This window comes from Fistularia commersonii, chromosome 24 (assembly GCF_037954325.1).
Source record: "Fistularia commersonii isolate RoL2024-O1a breed Wild chromosome 24, RoL_Fcom_v1.0, whole genome shotgun sequence".
NCBI classification, from domain to species: Eukaryota; Metazoa; Chordata; class Actinopteri; order Syngnathiformes; family Fistulariidae; genus Fistularia; species Fistularia commersonii.
In genome coordinates this window covers 8,608,709-8,622,805 of record NC_141307.1, presented here as the reverse complement: position 1 = coordinate 8,622,805, position 14,097 = coordinate 8,608,709, and the positions used below count along the sequence as shown (strand labels likewise).

General features: G+C 51.9%; 10 non-coding genes across 10 annotated transcripts; all 10 read left to right on the top strand.

The window, feature by feature from the left end:
* The first annotated feature begins 462 nt into the window (after positions 1 to 462).
* Positions 463 to 581, top strand: LOC147220127 (5S ribosomal RNA). The gene has a single exon (XR_015108373.1). It is a non-coding gene; the product is annotated as a 5S ribosomal RNA (ribosomal RNA).
* A 1,385-nt stretch (positions 582 to 1,966) lies between these two features.
* LOC147220126 (5S ribosomal RNA) lies at positions 1,967 to 2,085 on the top strand. The gene has a single exon (XR_015108372.1). It is a non-coding gene; the product is annotated as a 5S ribosomal RNA (ribosomal RNA).
* Positions 2,086 to 3,465: 1,380 nt separating this feature from the next.
* On the top strand, positions 3,466 to 3,584 carry LOC147220125 (5S ribosomal RNA). Its single transcript, XR_015108371.1, has one exon. It is a non-coding gene; the product is annotated as a 5S ribosomal RNA (ribosomal RNA).
* A 1,380-nt stretch (positions 3,585 to 4,964) lies between these two features.
* LOC147220124 (5S ribosomal RNA) lies at positions 4,965 to 5,083 on the top strand. The gene has a single exon (XR_015108370.1). It is a non-coding gene; the product is annotated as a 5S ribosomal RNA (ribosomal RNA).
* A 1,380-nt stretch (positions 5,084 to 6,463) lies between these two features.
* Positions 6,464 to 6,582, top strand: LOC147220123 (5S ribosomal RNA). The gene has a single exon (XR_015108369.1). It is a non-coding gene; the product is annotated as a 5S ribosomal RNA (ribosomal RNA).
* A 1,385-nt stretch (positions 6,583 to 7,967) lies between these two features.
* Positions 7,968 to 8,086, top strand: LOC147220122 (5S ribosomal RNA). The gene has a single exon (XR_015108368.1). It is a non-coding gene; the product is annotated as a 5S ribosomal RNA (ribosomal RNA).
* Positions 8,087 to 9,471: 1,385 nt separating this feature from the next.
* LOC147220121 (5S ribosomal RNA) lies at positions 9,472 to 9,590 on the top strand. The gene has a single exon (XR_015108366.1). It is a non-coding gene; the product is annotated as a 5S ribosomal RNA (ribosomal RNA).
* A 1,385-nt stretch (positions 9,591 to 10,975) lies between these two features.
* On the top strand, positions 10,976 to 11,094 carry LOC147220120 (5S ribosomal RNA). The gene has a single exon (XR_015108364.1). It is a non-coding gene; the product is annotated as a 5S ribosomal RNA (ribosomal RNA).
* Positions 11,095 to 12,474: 1,380 nt separating this feature from the next.
* Positions 12,475 to 12,593, top strand: LOC147220119 (5S ribosomal RNA). The gene has a single exon (XR_015108363.1). It is a non-coding gene; the product is annotated as a 5S ribosomal RNA (ribosomal RNA).
* Positions 12,594 to 13,978: 1,385 nt separating this feature from the next.
* Positions 13,979 to 14,097, top strand: LOC147220118 (5S ribosomal RNA). Its single transcript, XR_015108362.1, has one exon. It is a non-coding gene; the product is annotated as a 5S ribosomal RNA (ribosomal RNA).

Genomic DNA, 14,097 nt, shown 5'->3' with positions numbered 1-14,097 from the left:
CCAGTGCAACACACTTCTCTGCCGCTCCAGACTTCCTCATAGGATACCAGAGCTCCTCTCTTGGCAACCTGTCGTATGACTTTTCAAGGTGTACAAAAAGGCAATGCGGCTCCCACCGGCCTTCTCTGTACTTCTCTATGAGCATTCTCGGCGCAAATACTGCATCGGTAGTACTCTTCCTTTTTCCATGTGTATTTTATTTAATTTTCTCTTTCTCTTGTCATTAACTGTCCCGCCGTGCATTTGAGTCCTGGTATGGCCTTTGCTAGCTCCCTCTTTACCTTAGGCTGCAGCCTAAGGTAAAGTGTGTCTGATGATTTTTGGTTATAGTAACCTTGGTTGCGACTGGCTGTAATCATGGAAACGCAATAGAAGGAGCTCCTGACACATCTGGAAATGACTGGAGGTGGAAAAGACGGGGGACGGCTGCTTATAAAGTGCCCTTCCGCGTAGCCTAGTCTCGTTTACGGCCATACCACCCTGAACACGCCCGATCTCGTCTGATCTCGGAAGCCAAGCAGGGTCGGGCCTGGTTAGTACTTGGATGGGAGACCGCCTGGGAATACCAGGTGCCGTAAGCTTTTTCATGTTCGTTCCCTCTGTCAAAAGCAGGGGGTGCTGTCTCTCAAGAGCGCCAACATTTCACACACGGACACACGCCGCTCATTCCCTTGTGTCTGTCCCACCGGAGTCACCGTGAAGCCCGGCGCGACACGCGCTCAGTCATAGTTCCCCGCCTTACCTTTCGGGTCACTTTCCGTTGTCTCGCCGCCTCCGTCCGTCGCTCGCCGCCGTTCTTGTCATCCCCGTACAGTATTTCTCCATGTGTGCTGAATTTCTTTTTCTCTCGTTTATACCTGTCGCTGTTGAATAATCCAACCGCTGATCTCCGTACCGCTGGCTCTCCTAGGCACTTCCAGGACTCCACATGTACGGTACGTCATCAGGACCCCCTGCCTTTGAACTCCTCCTCCTCTTCGATGCCCTCCTCGCTTCTTTTTACACTCGTTTCTGCTCCTTTTGCGATCGCCAGTAATCAGCGCTTCTACCCTTGGCTCTCTTTCATTTTTCCCCATTCATTCATCATATTCCTAGGAGTCTGGTTGTTGAAGTCCTGGGTTTACTTTGATGCTTCGGCGTCCTGTCGGAGGGCCGTGTACCACGTGACCGGGCAGATGCGGAAGATGCATCAGCCATGTTGTTTTTTTTAAAGCAGGAACATCAGCCTCCACCGGGACCTCCGTGTCCGGGACGAGACGGAGGTCTTATCTTATCTTATCTTATCTTGACCTCCACCTGTTTTCTGCTCTCACTACAGATCACAACGGCATCTGCAAAGGTCACAGTCCGTGGAGATTCACGTCTACCTTCATCCGTCACCGTTGCGAACAAGAAGGGGCTCAGGGCCTATCCCCAACAGAGTCCCGCTTCCACCTTGAACTTCTCTGGTCCCGTCTTACAGCACACCGCACAACTGTCTCCCAGCTAGCATACATGTCCTGCACCAGTGCAACACACTTCTCTGCCGCTCCAGACTTCCTCATAGGATACCAGAGCTCCTCTCTTGGCAACCTGTCGTATGACTTTTCAAGGTGTACAAAAAGGCAATGCGGCTCCCACCGGCCTTCTCTGTACTTCTCTATGAGCATTCTCGGCGCAAATACTGCATCGGTAGTACTCTTCCTTTTTCCATGTGTATTTTATTTAATTTTCTCTTTCTCTTGTCATTAACTGTCCCGCCGTGCATTTGAGTCCTGGTATGGCCTTTGCTAGCTCCCTCTTTACCTTAGGCTGCAGCCTAAGGTAAAGTGTGTCTGATGATTTTTGGTTATAGTAACCTTGGTTGCGACTGGCTGTAATCATGGAAACGCAATAGAAGGAGCTCCTGACACATCTGGAAATGACTGGAGTTGGAAAAGACGGGGGACGGCTGCTTATAAAGTGCCCTTCCGCGTAGCCTAGTCTCGTTTACGGCCATACCACCCTGAACACGCCCGATCTCGTCTGATCTCGGAAGCCAAGCAGGGTCGGGCCTGGTTAGTACTTGGATGGGAGACCGCCTGGGAATACCAGGTGCCGTAAGCTTTTTCATGTTCGTTCCCTCTGTCAAAAGCAGGGGGTGCTGTCTCTCAAGAGCGCCAACATTTCACACACGGACACACGCCGCTCATTCCCTTGTGTCTGTCCCACCGGAGTCACCGTGAAGCCCGGCGCGACACGCGCTCAGTCATAGTTCCCCGCCTTACCTTTCGGGTCACTTTCCGTTGTCTCGCCGCCTCCGTCCGTCGCTCGCCGCCGTTCTTGTCATCCCCGTACAGTATTTCTCCATGTGTGCTGAATTTCTTTTTCTCTCGTTTATACCTGTCGCTGTTGAATAATCCAACCGCTGATCTCCGTACCGCTGGCTCTCCTAGGCACTTCCAGGACTCCACATGTACGGTACGTCATCAGGACCCCCTGCCTTTGAACTCCTCCTCCTCTTCGATGCCCTCCTCGCTTCTTTTTACACTCGTTTCTGCTCCTTTTGCGATCGCCAGTAATCAGCGCTTCTACCCTTGGCTCTCTTTCATTTTTCCCCATTCATTCATCATATTCCTAGGAGTCTGGTTGTTGAAGTCCTGGGTTTACTTTGATGCTTCGGCGTCCTGTCGGAGGGCCGTGTACCACGTGACCGGGCAGATGCGGAAGATGCATCAGCCATGTTGTTTTTTTTAAAGCAGGAACATCAGCCTCCACCGGGACCTCCGTGTCCGGGACGAGACGGAGGTCTTATCTTATCTTATCTTGACCTCCACCTGTTTTCTGCTCTCACTACAGATCACAACGGCATCTGCAAAGGTCACAGTCCGTGGAGATTCACGTCTACCTTCATCCGTCACCGTTGCGAACAAGAAGGGGCTCAGGGCCTATCCCCAACAGAGTCCCGCTTCCACCTTGAACTTCTCTGGTCCCGTCTTACAGCACACCGCACAACTGTCTCCCAGCTAGCATACATGTCCTGCACCAGTGCAACACACTTCTCTGCCGCTCCAGACTTCCTCATAGGATACCAGAGCTCCTCTCTTGGCAACCTGTCGTATGACTTTTCAAGGTGTACAAAAAGGCAATGCGGCTCCCACCGGCCTTCTCTGTACTTCTCTATGAGCATTCTCGGCGCAAATACTGCATCGGTAGTACTCTTCCTTTTTCCATGTGTATTTTATTTAATTTTCTCTTTCTCTTGTCATTAACTGTCCCGCCGTGCATTTGAGTCCTGGTATGGCCTTTGCTAGCTCCCTCTTTACCTTAGGCTGCAGCCTAAGGTAAAGTGTGTCTGATGATTTTTGGTTATAGTAACCTTGGTTGCCACTGGCTGTAATCATGGAAACGCAATAGAAGGAGCTCCTGACACATCTGGAAATGACTGGAGGTGGAAAAGACGGGGGACGGCTGCTTATAAAGTGCCCTTCCGCGTAGCCTAGTCTCGTTTACGGCCATACCACCCTGAACACGCCCGATCTCGTCTGATCTCGGAAGCCAAGCAGGGTCGGGCCTGGTTAGTACTTGGATGGGAGACCGCCTGGGAATACCAGGTGCCGTAAGCTTTTTCATGTTCGTTCCCTCTGTCAAAAGCAGGGGGTGCTGTCTCTCAAGAGCGCCAACATTTCACACACGGACACACGCCGCTCATTCCCTTGTGTCTGTCCCACCGGAGTCACCGTGAAGCCCGGCGCGACACGCGCTCAGTCATAGTTCCCCGCCTTACCTTTCGGGTCACTTTCCGTTGTCTCGCCGCCTCCGTCCGTCGCTCGCCGCCGTTCTTGTCATCCCCGTACAGTATTTCTCCATGTGTGCTGAATTTCTTTTTCTCTCGTTTATACCTGTCGCTGTTGAATAATCCAACCGCTGATCTCCGTACCGCTGGCTCTCCTAGGCACTTCCAGGACTCCACATGTACGGTACGTCATCAGGACCCCCTGCCTTTGAACTCCTCCTCCTCTTCGATGCCCTCCTCGCTTCTTTTTACACTCGTTTCTGCTCCTTTTGCGATCGCCAGTAATCAGCGCTTCTACCCTTGGCTCTCTTTCATTTTTCCCCATTCATTCATCATATTCCTAGGAGTCTGGTTGTTGAAGTCCTGGGTTTACTTTGATGCTTCGGCGTCCTGTCGGAGGGCCGTGTACCACGTGACCGGGCAGATGCGGAAGATGCATCAGCCATGTTGTTTTTTTTAAAGCAGGAACATCAGCCTCCACCGGGACCTCCGTGTCCGGGACGAGACGGAGGTCTTATCTTATCTTATCTTGACCTCCACCTGTTTTCTGCTCTCACTACAGATCACAACGGCATCTGCAAAGGTCACAGTCCGTGGAGATTCACGTCTACCTTCATCCGTCACCGTTGCGAACAAGAAGGGGCTCAGGGCCTATCCCCAACAGAGTCCCGCTTCCACCTTGAACTTCTCTGGTCCCGTCTTACAGCACACCGCACAACTGTCTCCCAGCTAGCATACATGTCCTGCACCAGTGCAACACACTTCTCTGCCGCTCCAGACTTCCTCATAGGATACCAGAGCTCCTCTCTTGGCAACCTGTCGTATGACTTTTCAAGGTGTACAAAAAGGCAATGCGGCTCCCACCGGCCTTCTCTGTACTTCTCTATGAGCATTCTCGGCGCAAATACTGCATCGGTAGTACTCTTCCTTTTTCCATGTGTATTTTATTTAATTTTCTCTTTCTCTTGTCATTAACTGTCCCGCCGTGCATTTGAGTCCTGGTATGGCCTTTGCTAGCTCCCTCTTTACCTTAGGCTGCAGCCTAAGGTAAAGTGTGTCTGATGATTTTTGGTTATAGTAACCTTGGTTGCCACTGGCTGTAATCATGGAAACGCAATAGAAGGAGCTCCTGACACATCTGGAAATGACTGGAGGTGGAAAAGACGGGGGAGGGCTGCTTATAAAGTGCCCTTCCGCGTAGCCTAGTCTCGTTTACGGCCATACCACCCTGAACACGCCCGATCTCGTCTGATCTCGGAAGCCAAGCAGGGTCGGGCCTGGTTAGTACTTGGATGGGAGACCGCCTGGGAATACCAGGTGCCGTAAGCTTTTTCATGTTCGTTCCCTCTGTCAAAAGCAGGGGGTGCTGTCTCTCAAGAGCGCCAACATTTCACACACGGACACACGCCGCTCATTCCCTTGTGTCTGTCCCACCGGAGTCACCGTGAAGCCCGGCGCGACACGCGCTCAGTCATAGTTCCCCGCCTTACCTTTCGGGTCACTTTCCGTTGTCTCGCCGCCTCCGTCCGTCGCTCGCCGCCGTTCTTGTCATCCCCGTACAGTATTTCTCCATGTGTGCTGAATTTCTTTTTCTCTCGTTTATACCTGTCGCTGTTGAATAATCCAACCGCTGATCTCCGTACCGCTGGCTCTCCTAGGCACTTCCAGGACTCCACATGTACGGTACGTCATCAGGACCCCCTGCCTTTGAACTCCTCCTCCTCTTCGATGCCCTCCTCGCTTCTTTTTACACTTGTTTCTGCTCCTTTTGCGATCGCCAGTAATCAGCGCTTCTACCCTTGGCTCTCTTTCATTTTTCCCCATTCATTCATCATATTCCTAGGAGTCTGGTTGTTGAAGTCCTGGGTTTACTTTGATGCTTCGGCGTCCTGTCGGAGGGCCGTGTACCACGTGACCGGGCAGATGCGGAAGATGCATCAGCCATGTTGTTTTTTTTAAAGCAGGAACATCAGCCTCCACAGGGACCTCCGTGTCCGGGACGAGACGGAGGTTTTATCTTATCTTATCTTGACCTCCACCTTTTTTCTGCTCTCACTACAGATCACAACGGCATCTGCAAAGGTCACAGTCCGTGGAGATTCACGTCTACCTTCATCCGTCACCGTTGCGAACAAGAAGGGGCTCAGGGCCTATCCCCAACAGAGTCCCGCTTCCACCTTGAACTTCTCTGGTCCCGTCTTACAGCACACCGCACAACTGTCTCCCAGCTAGCATACATGTCCTGCACCAGTGCAACACACTTCTCTGCCGCTCCAGACTTCCTCATAGGATACCAGAGCTCCTCTCTTGGCAACCTGTCGTATGACTTTTCAAGGTGTACAAAAAGGCAATGCGGCTCCCACCGGCCTTCTCTGTACTTCTCTATGAGCATTCTCGGCGCAAATACTGCATCGGTAGTACTCTTCCTTTTTCCATGTGTATTTTATTTAATTTTCTCTTTCTCTTGTCATTAACTGTCCCGCCGTGCATTTGAGTCCTGGTATGGCCTTTGCTAGCTCCCTCTTTACCTTAGGCTGCAGCCTAAGGTAAAGTGTGTCTGATGATTTTTGGTTATAGTAACCTTGGTTGCCACTGGCTGTAATCATGGAAACGCAATAGAAGGAGCTCCTGACACATCTGGAAATGACTGGAGGTGGAAAAGACGGGGGACGGCTGCTCATAAAGTGCCCTTCCGCGTAGCCTAGTCTCGTTTACGGCCATACCACCCTGAACACGCCCGATCTCGTCTGATCTCGGAAGCCAAGCAGGGTCGGGCCTGGTTAGTACTTGGATGGGAGACCGCCTGGGAATACCAGGTGCCGTAAGCTTTTTCATGTTCGTTCCCTCTGTCAAAAGCAGGGGGTGCTGTCTCTCAAGAGCGCCAACATTTCACACACGGACACACGCCGCTCATTCCCTTGTGTCTGTCCCACCGGAGTCACCGTGAAGCCCGGCGCGACACGCGCTCAGTCATAGTTCCCCGCCTTACCTTTCGGGTCACTTTCCGTTGTCTCGCCGCCTCCGTCCGTCGCTCGCCGCCGTTCTTGTCATCCCCGTACAGTATTTCTCCATGTGTGCTGAATTTCTTTTTCTCTCGTTTATACCTGTCGCTGTTGAATAATCCAACCGCTGATCTCCGTACCGCTGGCTCTCCTAGGCACTTCCAGGACTCCACATGTACGGTACGTCATCAGGACCCCCTGCCTTTGAACTCCTCCTCCTCTTCGATGCCCTCCTCGCTTCTTTTTACACTCGTTTCTGCTCCTTTTGCGATCGCCAGTAATCAGCGCTTCTACCCTTGGCTCTCTTTCATTTTTCCCCATTCATTCATCATATTCCTAGGAGTCTGGTTGTTGAAGTCCTGGGTTTACTTTGATGCTTCGGCGTCCTGTCGGAGGGCCGTGTACCACGTGACCGGGCAGATGCGGAAGATGCATCAGCCATGTTGTTTTTTTTAAAGCAGGAACATCAGCCTCCACCGGGACCTCCGTGTCCGGGACGAGACGGAGGTCTTATCTTATCTTATCTAATCTTGACCTCCACCTGTTTTCTGCTCTCACTACAGATCACAACGGCATCTGCAAAGGTCACAGTCCGTGGAGATTCACGTCTACCTTCATCCGTCACCGTTGCGAACAAGAAGGGGCTCAGGGCCTATCCCCAACAGAGTCCCGCTTCCACCTTGAACTTCTCTGGTCCCGTCTTACAGCACACCGCACAACTGTCTCCCAGCTAGCATACATGTCCTGCACCAGTGCAACACACTTCTCTGCCGCTCCAGACTTCCTCATAGGATACCAGAGCTCCTCTCTTGGCAACCTGTCGTATGACTTTTCAAGGTGTACAAAAAGGCAATGCGGCTCCCACCGGCCTTCTCTGTACTTCTCTATGAGCATTCTCGGCGCAAATACTGCATCGGTAGTACTCTTCCTTTTTCCATGTGTATTTTATTTAATTTTCTCTTTCTCTTGTCATTAACTGTCCCGCCGTGCATTTGAGTCCTGGTATGGCCTTTGCTAGCTCCCTCTTTACCTTAGGCTGCAGCCTAAGGTAAAGTGTGTCTGATGATTTTTGGTTATAGTAACCTTGGTTGCCACTGGCTGTAATCATGGAAACGCAATAGAAGGAGCTCCTGACAGATCTGGAAATGACTGGAGGTGGAAAAGACGGGGGAGGGCTGCTTATAAAGTGCCCTTCCGCGTAGCCTAGTCTCGTTTACGGCCATACCACCCTGAACACGCCCGATCTCGTCTGATCTCGGAAGCCAAGCAGGGTCGGGCCTGGTTAGTACTTGGATGGGAGACCGCCTGGGAATACCAGGTGCCGTAAGCTTTTTCATGTTCGTTCCCTCTGTCAAAAGCAGGGGGTGCTGTCTCTCAAGAGCGCCAACATTTCACACACGGACACACGCCGCTCATTCCCTTGTGTCTGTCCCACCGGAGTCACCGTGAAGCCCGGCGCGACACGCGCTCAGTCATAGTTCCCCGCCTTACCTTTCGGGTCACTTTCCGTTGTCTCGCCGCCTCCGTCCGTCGCTCGCCGCCGTTCTTGTCATCCCCGTACAGTATTTCTCCATGTGTGCTGAATTTCTTTTTCTCTCGTTTATACCTGTCGCTGTTGAATAATCCAACCGCTGATCTCCGTACCGCTGGCTCTCCTAGGCACTTCCAGGACTCCACATGTACGGTACGTCATCAGGACCCCCTGCCTTTGAACTCCTCCTCCTCTTCGATGCCCTCCTCGCTTCTTTTTACACTCGTTTCTGCTCCTTTTGCGATCGCCAGTAATCAGCGCTTCTACCCTTGGCTCTCTTTCATTTTTCCCCATTCATTCATCATATTCCTAGGAGTCTGGTTGTTGAAGTCCTGGGTTTACTTTGATGCTTCGGCGTCCTGTCGGAGGGCCGTGTACCACGTGACCGGGCAGATGCGGAAGATGCATCAGCCATGTTGTTTTTTTTAAAGCAGGAACATCAGCCTCCACCGGGACCTCCGTGTCCGGGACGAGACGGAGGTCTTATCTTATCTTATCTAATCTTGACCTCCACCTGTTTTCTGCTCTCACTACAGATCACAACGGCATCTGCAAAGGTCACAGTCCGTGGAGATTCACGTCTACCTTCATCCGTCACCGTTGCGAACAAGAAGGGGCTCAGGGCCTATCCCCAACAGAGTCCCGCTTCCACCTTGAACTTCTCTGGTCCCGTCTTACAGCACACCGCACAACTGTCTCCCAGCTAGCATACATGTCCTGCACCAGTGCAACACACTTCTCTGCCGCTCCAGACTTCCTCATAGGATACCAGAGCTCCTCTCTTGGCAACCTGTCGTATGACTTTTCAAGGTGTACAAAAAGGCAATGCGGCTCCCACCGGCCTTCTCTGTACTTCTCTATGAGCATTCTCGGCGCAAATACTGCATCGGTAGTACTCTTCCTTTTTCCATGTGTATTTTATTTAATTTTCTCTTTCTCTTGTCATTAACTGTCCCGCCGTGCATTTGAGTCCTGGTATGGCCTTTGCTAGCTCCCTCTTTACCTTAGGCTGCAGCCTAAGGTAAAGTGTGTCTGATGATTTTTGGTTATAGTAACCTTGGTTGCCACTGGCTGTAATCATGGAAACGCAATAGAAGGAGCTCCTGACACATCTGGAAATGACTGGAGGTGGAAAAGACGGGGGAGGGCTGCTTATAAAGTGCCCTTCCGCGTAGCCTAGTCTCGTTTACGGCCATACCACCCTGAACACGCCCGATCTCGTCTGATCTCGGAAGCCAAGCAGGGTCGGGCCTGGTTAGTACTTGGATGGGAGACCGCCTGGGAATACCAGGTGCCGTAAGCTTTTTCATGTTCGTTCCCTCTGTCAAAAGCAGGGGGTGCTGTCTCTCAAGAGCGGCAACATTTCACACACGGACACACGCCGCTCATTCCCTTGTGTCTGTCCCACCGGAGTCACCGTGAAGCCCGGCGCGACTAGCGCTCAGTCATAGTTCCCCGCCTTACCTTTCGGGTCACTTTCCGTTGTCTCGCCGCCTCCGTCCGTCGCTCGCCGCCGTTCTTGTCATCCCCGTACAGTATTTCTCCATGTGTGCTGAATTTCTTTTTCTCTCGTTTATACCTGTCGCTGTTGAATAATCCAACCGCTGATCTCCGTACCGCTGGCTCTCCTAGGCACTTCCAGGACTCCACATGTACGGTACGTCATCAGGACCCCCTGCCTTTGAACTCCTCCTCCTCTTCGATGCCCTCCTCGCTTCTTTTTACACTCGTTTCTGCTCCTTTTGCGATCGCCAGTAATCAGCGCTTCTACCCTTGGCTCTCTTTCATTTTTCCCCATTCATTCATCATATTCCTAGGAGTCTGGTTGTTGAAGTCCTGGGTTTACTTTGATGCTTCGGCGTCCTGTCGGAGGGCCGTGTACCACGTGACCGGGCAGATGCGGAAGATGCATCAGCCATGTTGTTTTTTTTAAAGCAGGAACATCAGCCTCCACCGGGACCTCCGTGTCCGGGACGAGACGGAGGTCTTATCTTATCTTATCTTATCTTGACCTCCACCTGTTTTCTGCTCTCACTACAGATCACAACGGCATCTGCAAAGGTCACAGTCCGTGGAGATTCACGTCTACCTTCATCCGTCACCGTTGCGAACAAGAAGGGGCTCAGGGCCTATCCCCAACAGAGTCCCGCTTCCACCTTGAACTTCTCTGGTCCCGTCTTACAGCACACCGCACAACTGTCTCCCAGCTAGCATACATGTCCTGCACCAGTGCAACACACTTCTCTGCCGCTCCAGACTTCCTCATAGGATACCAGAGCTCCTCTCTTGGCAACCTGTCGTATGACTTTTCAAGGTGTACAAAAAGGCAATGCGGCTCCCACCGGCCTTCTCTGTACTTCTCTATGAGCATTCTCGGCGCAAATACTGCATCGGTAGTACTCTTCCTTTTTCCATGTGTATTTTATTTAATTTTCTCTTTCTCTTGTCATTAACTGTCCCGCCGTGCATTTGAGTCCTGGTATGGCCTTTGCTAGCTCCCTCTTTACCTTAGGCTGCAGCCTAAGGTAAAGTGTGTCTGATGATTTTTGGTTATAGTAACCTTGGTTGCCACTGGCTGTAATCATGGAAACGCAATAGAAGGAGCTCCTGACACATCTGGAAATGACTGGAGGTGGAAAAGACGGGGGAGGGCTGCTTATAAAGTGCCCTTCCGCGTAGCCTAGTCTCGTTTACGGCCATACCACCCTGAACACGCCCGATCTCGTCTGATCTCGGAAGCCAAGCAGGGTCGGGCCTGGTTAGTACTTGGATGGGAGACCGCCTGGGAATACCAGGTGCCGTAAGCTTTTTCATGTTCGTTCCCTCTGTCAAAAGCAGGGGGTGCTGTCTCTCAAGAGCGCCAACATTTCACACACGGACACACGCCGCTCATTCCCTTGTGTCTGTCCCACCGGAGTCACCGTGAAGCCCGGCGCGACACGCGTTCAGTCATAGTTCCCCGCCTTACCTTTCGGGTCACTTTCCGTTGTCTCGCCGCCTCCGTCCGTCGCTCGCCGCCGTTCTTGTCATCCCCGTACAGTATTTCTCCATGTGTGCTGAATTTCTTTTTCTCTCGTTTATACCTGTCGCTGTTGAATAATCCAACCGCTGATCTCCGTACCGCTGGCTCTCCTAGGCACTTCCAGGACTCCACATGTACGGTACGTCATCAGGACCCCCTGCCTTTGAACTCCTCCTCCTCTTCGATGCCCTCCTCGCTTCTTTTTACACTTGTTTCTGCTCCTTTTGCGATCGCCAGTAATCAGCGCTTCTACCCTTGGCTCTCTTTCATTTTTCCCCATTCATTCATCATATTCCTAGGAGTCTGGTTGTTGAAGTCCTGGGTTTACTTTGATGCTTCGGCGTCCTGTCGGAGGGCCGTGTACCACGTGACCGGGCAGATGCGGAAGATGCATCAGCCATGTTGTTTTTTTTAAAGCAGGAACATCAGCCTCCACAGGGACCTCCGTGTCCGGGACGAGACGGAGGTTTTATCTTATCTTATCTTGACCTCCACCTTTTTTCTGCTCTCACTACAGATCACAACGGCATCTGCAAAGGTCACAGTCCGTGGAGATTCACGTCTACCTTCATCCGTCACCGTTGCGAACAAGAAGGGGCTCAGGGCCTATCCCCAACAGAGTCCCGCTTCCACCTTGAACTTCTCTGGTCCCGTCTTACAGCACACCGCACAACTGTCTCCCAGCTAGCATACATGTCCTGCACCAGTGCAACACACTTCTCTGCCGCTCCAGACTTCCTCATAGGATACCAGAGCTCCTCTCTTGGCAACCTGTCGTATGACTTTTCAAGGTGTACAAAAAGGCAATGCGGCTCCCACCGGCCTTCTCTGTACTTCTCTATGAGCATTCTCGGCGCAAATACTGCATCGGTAGTACTCTTCCTTTTTCCATGTGTATTTTATTTAATTTTCTCTTTCTCTTGTCATTAACTGTCCCGCCGTGCATTTGAGTCCTGGTATGGCCTTTGCTAGCTCCCTCTTTACCTTAGGCTGCAGCCTAAGGTAAAGTGTGTCTGATGATTTTTGGTTATAGTAACCTTGGTTGCCACTGGCTGTAATCATGGAAACGCAATAGAAGGAGCTCCTGACACATCTGGAAATGACTGGAGGTGGAAAAGACGGGGGACGGCTGCTCATAAAGTGCCCTTCCGCGTAGCCTAGTCTCGTTTACGGCCATACCACCCTGAACACGCCCGATCTCGTCTGATCTCGGAAGCCAAGCAGGGTCGGGCCTGGTTAGTACTTGGATGGGAGACCGCCTGGGAATACCAGGTGCCGTAAGCTTTTTCATGTTCGTTCCCTCTGTCAAAAGCAGGGGGTGCTGTCTCTCAAGAGCGCCAACATTTCACACACGGACACACGCCGCTCATTCCCTTGTGTCTGTCCCACCGGAGTCACCGTGAAGCCCGGCGCGACACGCGCTCAGTCATAGTTCCCCGCCTTACCTTTCGGGTCACTTTCCGTTGTCTCGCCGCCTCCGTCCGTCGCTCGCCGCCGTTCTTGTCATCCCCGTACAGTATTTCTCCATGTGTGCTGAATTTCTTTTTCTCTCGTTTATACCTGTCGCTGTTGAATAATCCAACCGCTGATCTCCGTACCGCTGGCTCTCCTAGGCACTTCCAGGACTCCACATGTACGGTACGTCATCAGGACCCCCTGCCTTTGAACTCCTCCTCCTCTTCGATGCCCTCCTCGCTTCTTTTTACACTCGTTTCTGCTCCTTTTGCGATCGCCAGTAATCAGCGCTTCTACCCTTGGCTCTCTTTCATTTTTCCCCATTCATTCATCATATTCCTAGGAGTCTGGTTGTTGAAGTCCTGGGTTTACTTTGATGCTTCGGCGTCCTGTCGGAGGGCCGTGTACCACGTGACCGGGCAGATGCGGAAGATGCATCAGCCATGTTGTTTTTTTTAAAGCAGGAACATCAGCCTCCACCGGGACCTCCGTGTCCGGGACGAGACGGAGGTCTTATCTTATCTTATCTTATCTTGACCTCCACCTGTTTTCTGCTCTCACTACAGATCACAACGGCATCTGCAAAGGTCACAGTCCGTGGAGATTCACGTCTACCTTCATCCGTCACCGTTGCGAACAAGAAGGGGCTCAGGGCCTATCCCCAACAGAGTCCCGCTTCCACCTTGAACTTCTCTGGTCCCGTCTTACAGCACACCGCACAACTGTCTCCCAGCTAGCATACATGTCCTGCACCAGTGCAACACACTTCTCTGCCGCTCCAGACTTCCTCATAGGATACCAGAGCTCCTCTCTTGGCAACCTGTCGTATGACTTTTCAAGGTGTACAAAAAGGCAATGCGGCTCCCACCGGCCTTCTCTGTACTTCTCTATGAGCATTCTCGGCGCAAATACTGCATCGGTAGTACTCTTCCTTTTTCCATGTGTATTTTATTTAATTTTCTCTTTCTCTTGTCATTAACTGTCCCGCCGTGCATTTGAGTCCTGGTATGGCCTTTGCTAGCTCCCTCTTTACCTTAGGCTGCAGCCTAAGGTAAAGTGTGTCTGATGATTTTTGGTTATAGTAACCTTGGTTGCCACTGGCTGTAATCATGGAAACGCAATAGAAGGAGCTCCTGACACATCTGGAAATGACTGGAGGTGGAAAAGACGGGGGAGGGCTGCTTATAAAGTGCCCTTCCGCGTAGCCTAGTCTCGTTTACGGCCATACCACCCTGAACACGCCCGATCTCGTCTGATCTCGGAAGCCAAGCAGGGTCGGGCCTGGTTAGTACTTGGATGGGAGACCGCCTGGGAATACCAGGTGCCGTAAGCT